Here is an 8,636-nt window from a genome sequence, read left to right on the forward strand (position 1 = left end):
GTGTTCCAAGGGTTGGACAATGATTTGGCCTGGGTGCTTGTCAGGCATCAACCTCCACCCCGTCCTTTGCTGTTGAACATCTCAGAGAGGGGAAGTAACTTGTCCAGAGTCACACAGGTTGTCAGTGATGGGGCTGGGTCTGACTCCTTGGGATCTGACTTTTTTTTTTAAGATTTATTTATGTATTTATTAGAGAGAGAGAGTGGGGGGGGGAGGAGCAGAGGGAGAGAGATAAGCAGCATCCAAGCTGATTGCAGAGCCCGACTCGGGGCTCCATCTCACGACCCTGAAATCATGACCTGAGCCGAAACCAAGAGTCAGACACTTAACTGACTGAGCCACCCAGGTGCCCTGCATCTGACTTTTAACTACCCTTCCTTGCACCTGCTTCATGATGACCCACCCGGGCAGCTGGGGACAGTGGGGCCAGCGACTGAAAACCCAGCAGGGCACCAAGTCCTGGTCCTCGCCCCGGCCCCTTCTCTGACTTAAGTCCATTCCCTGTTGGGGGCATCAGTTTCCCCATGAGCAGGGGGACCAGAGACGCTGTTTCAGGCGTTCCCCAAAGCCCTGTGTTTTCCTGGGCACATCTGGGATGATTTCTGGGGCGCCGCTCCCCCACTTCAATCTCCACTTGAGCAGCTCTGCTTTTCCTGGATTATATACTGAACGTTCCCACGAACTACTGTAAGAAGAAAAAGACAGTCTTCAGTAACTTTGGACAGAATCATCCATTGGTTCATTCATTCAGTAGACCTGTACCGATGGTCTTCTACAGCCCAGGGGGGACACCTCCGATCAGACACAGAATCCACCTGAGGGAACCCATAGGCTGGGAGGGGGAGGGGGGCATGTGACAGCCTTGCCATACGTGCCAAGCAGTGTCATGGGGAGCATAGGGAGCATGGAAATTGAAGCCCCAAGTATGTCCATGGCAGTCCCGGAAGGAAGGGGCCCCCAGGGGGCTAGGGGGTGGAGCTGGGATGGCTTGTTTGAGGTCTTTGGAGGTGGAGAGAGGAGGTGAGGGGGTCACATGTTTTGAGGAAGAGGCCCCTTGCTTCTGTAGTCTGGGCAAGGGTAGGGGGAGAGTGTCTCTCCTTACTCAGGACTCCTACCAAGTTATGAGGTCTTTTAGGCTAAGGCTTGAGGAAGGGACCGCACTTGCCTTGCGCTGGTCTGGGGCTGCCATCCACAAGACTCTGTCCTTGACCCCACTTCAGTTAGGCTTCCTTGAGACCTTTCTCAACCAGGCCTTGACCTCAGGGTTTCCGTATCCATCTCAGCACTGCCCCGTTTTAGCACGAATCCCGTCCCACCCCCGATATCTGATCAAATTCCTTACCCTCCACCGTTTCCCAGGCGGTCCCTGATCACCCGGGCCTGCCTTCGGCCAGAATCCTGTTAGGTCCATTTAGCAAGGATCCTCCAACCCTCAGCCATCTTCCAGCCACCAGCCTCTCCCTGCTCCTTGGCTGCACATGTCCGCCTAATAGCCGGGACGATTCGTAATTGTTGTATTCAGAACAGAGGGCCCAGTTCCATAAGGGCCCCTGTGATTGTTCTTGAATAAATTTTTTTTTTTTTTACCATGTAAACAACTGTCTGGGTCTAGTTTTCTAGCAGCCGTGGTGCCATAACTCATGTGAGATCCAATTCATCATTGGACCCCTGGCCATGTCATCCAGGACCCCAGGTGGACATTCTGAGGCCTTTGTCTTCCGTCCTGCCTGATTTTTTTTTTAAGATTTTATTTGTTTACTTATTTGACACAGAGAGAGAGAGCACGGAGGAGTGCACAAGCAGGGGGGGTGGTAGGCAGAGGCAGAGGGAGAAGTAGGTTCCCCGCTGAGCAAGGAGCAGGATGTGGGGCTCGATCCCAGGACCCTGGGATCACGACCTGAGCCAAAGGCAGACACCCAACCAACTGAGCCACCCAGGCGCCCCGGTCCTGGCCGATTGATCGGGGACCCGTTGTGAGCCCGACTCCCGAGCCCGGGCTCCGGGTGAACGTCCCTGAAGCACAGCCCGGGTAGGTTTTGGCTCTTAAGGTTCCGAGTACGTTCTGTGAAGCTGGATGAAGAGTCACAGGCGATGTTGTTTGACAGATTCCTGCTGGGCTGGAAGTCTTTCTTCCTGGCCCTTTCTTTGAGAGGGGATTCACTGCCTGACTCCCGAGGCTGGAATATTTCTCCTGGCTCTTTGGGAAGCCTCTCTATTCTACTTGATCCTGCTTCTTCCAAGGAAACGTCTCAGTTGACTGAAGCCCCCCCCCCCTTCAAGACCCTCTGCTGAATTTGGAACTTCACTGCTTCCTCTAAGACGTCTCCTTTCCCACGTCCCCGCCTACCCTTTTTGATCTTCCCTTCAGTTCCCTTGTATCCCCTGATGGGACCCCTTCAAACCCTGCCTGCTCCCTCCCTCTGCCTGCCCCTGCCAGACCTTTTCCCTGCCCCTGCCAGCCCGTTGGGCCCTTGAATAATTAGCTCCCTGTCTCCATCAGGGTTTCTCAAGGGACTCAAGGACCCCTGAAAGCAGCTACCTGAAGCTAAGACGGAAAACTGCTCTTTGGAAACAGACTGGATAATTTACTCACTTAGATGGGATTTGGAGACATCCAGGCAGGTCCCCTCAATCTCGCCCCTAAGATATATTCCACGGCCTCCTTAAAATTACATATTGGGGTGGGGGGTGGCACCTGGGTGACTCAGTCGGTTAAGCCTCCAACTCTTGATTTCGGCTCAGATCACGATCTCAGGGTCCTGGTGATGAGGTTGTGGGATATACGTGAGGTTCAGTGGGGTGGAGTCCGGAGCCGATGACCAAGAAAGAATTCTTGAGACATCTTTGGTGCAAAATGGTGGTTTATGAAAGCACGGGGAGAGGACTCCTGGGCAGAAAGAGCTGCTGCCCCAGGCTGTGAGGGGTGGCTGATTATATACTGTGGGGTTGGGGGAGGTAAGGAAAAAGAGAGGTCGAGAAAATACTTTCATATGTTAAAGAAGATTCTCAGGATACCGGAGGCCTTGCCGTTGTCAAGTTAAGGTTGTTTTTCCCTCTAGCAAGGCGTTAACATTAAGATGGTTGGAAACTTCCTGGAGGCTGCGGGTTATAAAGACATTTAATTGTATCTACATTCCCTTCCGGAAGCTCGGTTATTGATAGAAATGCTTTGTTCTTGTAAACTGCTAAGACATTTGTAAACCGAGGGAGACTCAAGTCTTGCAGGATTGTGGTCTCTATAGGTTAACTACTTCTTTGTCCTTTAGGGCAGCCAGGAGTGCCTGAGGAATGTCACCTACATCCTATGGGGGGTGGCGGGGCGGGTTGCAGGGTGTCAGCTTATGCCTTGTCTTCAGCCAGCCTTCTGCTCCCTCATCACTGGGATCGAGCCTCATACTCAGCGGGGACTGTGCTTCTCCCTCTCCCTCTGCCACTCCCCTGCTCGTGCTCGCTCTCTCTCTCTCCTTCTCAAATAAATAAATAAAATCTTTTTTAAAAATTACATACTGGGGCAACTGAAAAGCTTAAAAGTCTCCTCCACAAACACTCGTAAAAAACTTTAACTCTTATACTGAATAAACCACCTCAACTTGTCCCATCTGCCAGAAACACAATTCAGATAAAAAATCCAAAATGGAGCAAAGACGAGATCCAACTATTTTTCTACAAACCAGGGAGACTGCATCACTCTGTTTTGCTGATCTGTGGCTAAAATTTTAGAGTGAAACCTGTAAGATCTCTGTCCGCATCTGTCCGTTTGTGTGTGTATGTACGCATGTACTGTGCGTACGTATGTGCCGTGTATGTACTGTGTATGTACGTATGTGCCGTGTATGTACGTATGTACTGTGTATGTGCTGTGTATGTACGTATGTACTGTGTGTACGTATGTACTGTGTGTACGTATGCACTGTGTGTGTACGTATGTGCTGTGTGTACGTATGCACTGTGTATGTACGTATGCACTGTGTATGTACGTATGTACTGTGTATGTACTGTGTATGTACGTATGTACTGTGTATGTACGTATGTACTGTGTGTGTACGTATGTACTGTGTATGTGATATTGTTCCACTCAAGATGGCATTGCCAAATTAATCCATGAAATCCCTTCACGGAGCTCTCTTCAAAATGGCTTAGATACAGGGGCGCCTGGGTGGCTCAGTCGTTAAGCGTCTGCCTGCGGCTCAGGGCGTGATCCCAGCGTTCTGGAATCGAACCCCACATCAGGCTCCTCCGCTAGGAGTCTGCTTCTTCCTCTCCCACTCCCCCTGCTTGTGTTCCCTCTCTCGCTGGCTGTCTCCTCTCTGTCAAATAAATAAATAAAATCTTTTTTTAAAAAATGGCTTAGGTATAAATCAGCCCTTCTATTAATTATCCCTAAAATACCCAGAAATATAGAAACTACCCCAGATATTTTTCAAGCCCATATGATTTGAACAAGTCTGGATAACTAAGGACAGTTTAATAGCCCTGGTTGGACAAAAAACAGCCGTGTCTTCTGAGTTACCAGCGATAAAGGACAATCGGAGCGTATGTTTTATTCTACTGAGGTTTAGTAGTTAAATAAGGTAAGGTCATATCTACCAGATGTTGAAGACCATAAAAAATTATAAATTGAACCTAAGAGCAAATGTCTAAGGAAAGGTGCAGTGAAAATGAATTGCTTGATATCCATTACTTCGTGCAGCAGAAAACAGAAAACCCGTGTCTTTAGGTTTTTTTAGGCTCTTGCTTTCACGATGCTTGCCTAACATGCATGGGCTGTAAAAGTAGTTAACGGAAGTAGCTCGAGATGCTGGATAGTTTTGCTTCGGGTTCTAATATGCTCGCCGAAGAACAGTTTCCAAAATTTTTTTAGTAGCCTGCAATCTTAACAGTTATGCCAAATTAAATTAAGTAAAAATCGTCATTAGCTATCTAAATCATTTCTAAGTCAGATAAACCACTAAGACATTAATTACTAGGCACAAGTGTAAGCTTATATATGTTTGGCTTTTTATTTTTATACGGTATAAAGAAATATCTTTGGGCCTATTGTATTAGAGGAAGTATATGTTTCTAGAAATTGTGAGATGGTATATTCATAAAACTTACTCATTTACTGTAGAATGTTGATATACAGCCGACAGTTAACAGTCGTTTACTTCCTTGTTTTCACTGGAAATCAAGATTACTGTGGCTTAAACATTCTAAGCATATATAAGTGAATTGCTAGAAATTTCTAGGAATAAGAAGGGTGAAGAAAAAAGCTGCATGCCAATTATGCAAGAATGTGGGCTATATTTCTGTTAGGGAAAAAGGAGAGTAATTTTGTCTTCAATGTCCAAATTGTTTAGAGGTTGTTTAAAAGTTATTCCAGAATGAGAAAGAGGAAAATATAGGACAAAAAAAACATTTCAGTGGATATAGAAAGTTGTAGAGGGTTTGTGGAAAAGGAATTTCATGTGTGGTCAAGCTGGCTCAGATTGAATTGATTTATTTATACGGTTTTTAAAATGAGCCTGTAGTGTACAGATGCAAAACTAGAATTTGGTTTTCTTTCTGTTGAAACAACAAACTTTTCTTGGATTATTGGTCTGCTCTTTCTTAGAGATTGTAGAAAGTTTTTCTTTCTTTTTTTTTTTTTTTTTAAAGATTTTATTTATTTATTTGACAGAGACAGAGACAGCCAGCGAGAGAGGGAACACAGGCAGGGGGAGTGGGAGAGGAAGAAGCAGGCTCCCAGTGGAAGAGCCTGATGTGGGGCTCGATCCCAGGCCTCCGGGATCACGCCCTGAGCTGAAGGCAGACGCCCAACGACTGAGCCACCCAGGCGCCCCTGTAGAAAGTTTTTCTTTACCTTTTAAGTGAAACTGCCTAGGAAACAAAGATTTTGTCTTATCCGAATAATTTCCTGTGTTTATGTTAACCATATCATGTCATTGATTATTTAAGAGAATATAGACTTTTCACTTAAAAAAAATTATTTATTTGAGAGAGAGAGAGGGAATGTGTATGCAGGACTGCAGGGAGGGGCAGAGGAAGAGGGAGAAGCAGATGCCCTGCTGAGCTCGGGCCCTGGAAGCAGGGCTCCATCCCAGGACCTGGAGATCATCACCCGAGCCGAAGTCAGAGGCATAACCGACTGAATCCCCCAGGTGCCCCCCAGACTGTTTACTAGGGTTTTTTCATTTTCTTTTGTTTTTACATTTTTGACAGTCTTGCCTTCCCCCAAAATCAACTCCTAAATGAAATCCTGATCTTAAACTGACCTTGAACTGGGTGCCTGGAAAACCTCCAAGGATTTGTTCTTTCACCCTGTAAAAAGAGATGTTAAAAATAATCTGGTTTATTTGACATGTTGGATTGCATGGCAGGCACTGTCAAATCAGAAGTGCTTTAACTTTTCCTGTTATATTTGTGTGGGTAAATATTTTAAATTAACATAAATATTTTAGAAATTGTATGAAGTTCCTAGAAATTTGTCAGTGCTTTCCTGCTTATGTAATCTCCTGACATAATGTTATCAGTCATAATTCGAGTTATTATCTTAATGTGTTGTATGTCACAAAGACAATTACATTCCTTTGTCAGTTAATTGTTTTATAATGAGCTCTCATCAGATCTTTTAACCACGGGCCGTTTTAAGCCTTTCATCATTTACAAATGGTACGTTTTCCTCTGATGCTTTCCTAAAAGGTCATGCCAATCAGCGGGCAGCCAAAATGCTCCATCTTCTTTAGCAAGGACAATTTCAGACACCCCTGGAAAGGACTAGGGCAGGTATTCTGGGGAAGAGGCTTCTGGTGACACTGAATAACCTTTAGATCACGTCGCTGACCTGAGTAAGGATTTCCAGAACCAGTAGAGAAGCCGATGGGTTCATCAAATTGCTAACCCAAGATCAAGAAGAACAAGAATTAATTACATGGGACTGAATTAACCAGTGAAGGATGATTTTAGTTTTCGCTTCGAACGTTGCTGTTTTTTTTTTTTTTTTTAATGTTCTATTTTCTGGTTTCAAAGAACTCCTTTCCCTTTTATCTCAAGCTGTCTATAACTCATGACAATTTAGTAGATGGTAATTTTGCAAGCAGAAACATAACAGGTATCTTTTATCTCTGCCTGATCTCTCCAGAATTTGGAAACTTATACTGAGTATTTTTATTTTCATGGCAATATAATTATTTGCATACATTCAAGGAAAATCTGTTTCCTTATGACAGAACATCACTGGAAGCTGGTTATATTCCCCAGGCCTTGGCTGGAACGTCATATTCGAGAATGATGTGCATAGCACACCATGGAAGGAGCTAAGGTTGATTTACGGAGCCAATGCTTACAAAGCCCTTCTAGAAAAACCAGCCTGGTACCCGCCTTGCAGGTGAGTAAGGAAGGTCACTTCCTGGCAGACCCAGGGACCTTAAGATATCTTGGGGACCTTGAGAGGCAAGGAATTCACCCAAATCTGCAGGTATTGCCAGAAAAACCGGGTGGTGAGTTCTTGTCTTTGCTTCCTAGCCTTGAGAGGCTCTTAAAGTCTAGCCTGAGATTCCTCATGAAAGTTTCCAGGAAAGCCTTTTTTGCTGCCCTTGTGTGAAAAATCATGCCCAATCTAACGAAATCAGACGTATGGTATAAGCAGGAGTCAACAAGAGAGGTGTCTGTATGGTGAGGGAACAGAAAGCTAGCTGAGGACAAAGGAGAAGCTGGCACCCCCCGCCCCCACGTGATGTATGTGACATTCCTCAGGCACTCTGGGCAGCCCTGAAGGAAAAACAAATGGTTAACTGACAGAGATCACGGTCCTGCAGGACAGGAATCTCCCTCAGTTTACAAATGTCCTAGTGATTTACAAGGAAGAAGCTTTCTTATCAATAGCCTAACTTCCGGAGACCCATAACTCAGTTTCCTGAAGCCCTAACATCACCCTCCCCTCCATAAAATGGAGGAAGGCTGAGGCAGAAGGAAATGCTAATAAGACTGAATTTCTTTTAAACCTGCAGCCCGCGGATAAGGACGTGTGATAGGAGGAATGTACGTACGGTTCCTCCAAGAAGCTCCCAACTATCACCATGATAACACCTTGCTAGAGGGGCAAACAACCTGAACTTGGCAATGGCCAGGCCTCCGGTATCCCGCGAGTCGTCTTTAACATATGAAAGTACTTTCCGGAAACCTCCCTTTTTCCTTACCTCCCCCACCCCATAGTATATAATCAGCCACCCCTCACAACCAGGGGCAGCAGCTCTTTCTGCCCAGGGGTCCTGTCCCCGTGCTTTCATAAACCACCATTTTGCAGGAAAGAAGCCTCAAGAATTCTTTCTTGGTCGTAGGCTCCGGACTCCACCCCACTGAACCTCACCGATATCCCACAGCCTCATCACAGTGACCGATGAGAAACGGACTCATATTGTTCAGAAAGGAGAATGTCTTTTCTTTTCTCAAACAAGAATGGGGACTGACGAAGACTTCTTGGCCAAACTTCAGTCAGGCTCCTCTGAGACCTCTCCTCAACCAGGCCTGAACTTTGGGCTTCCATCTTTGCATCTCGGGCATGTGGCAAGAAACCTGCCAGGTCAGTTTGGCAACAGCACGCACCCACCCTTAATATCTGGACAAATTTGTCACCCTCACCCCTCTTCCCCGCCCCC

Source organism: Ursus maritimus, unplaced genomic scaffold (genome assembly GCF_017311325.1).
Source record: "Ursus maritimus isolate PB19 unplaced genomic scaffold, ASM1731132v1 scaffold_32, whole genome shotgun sequence".
Taxonomy (NCBI): domain Eukaryota; kingdom Metazoa; phylum Chordata; class Mammalia; order Carnivora; family Ursidae; genus Ursus; species Ursus maritimus.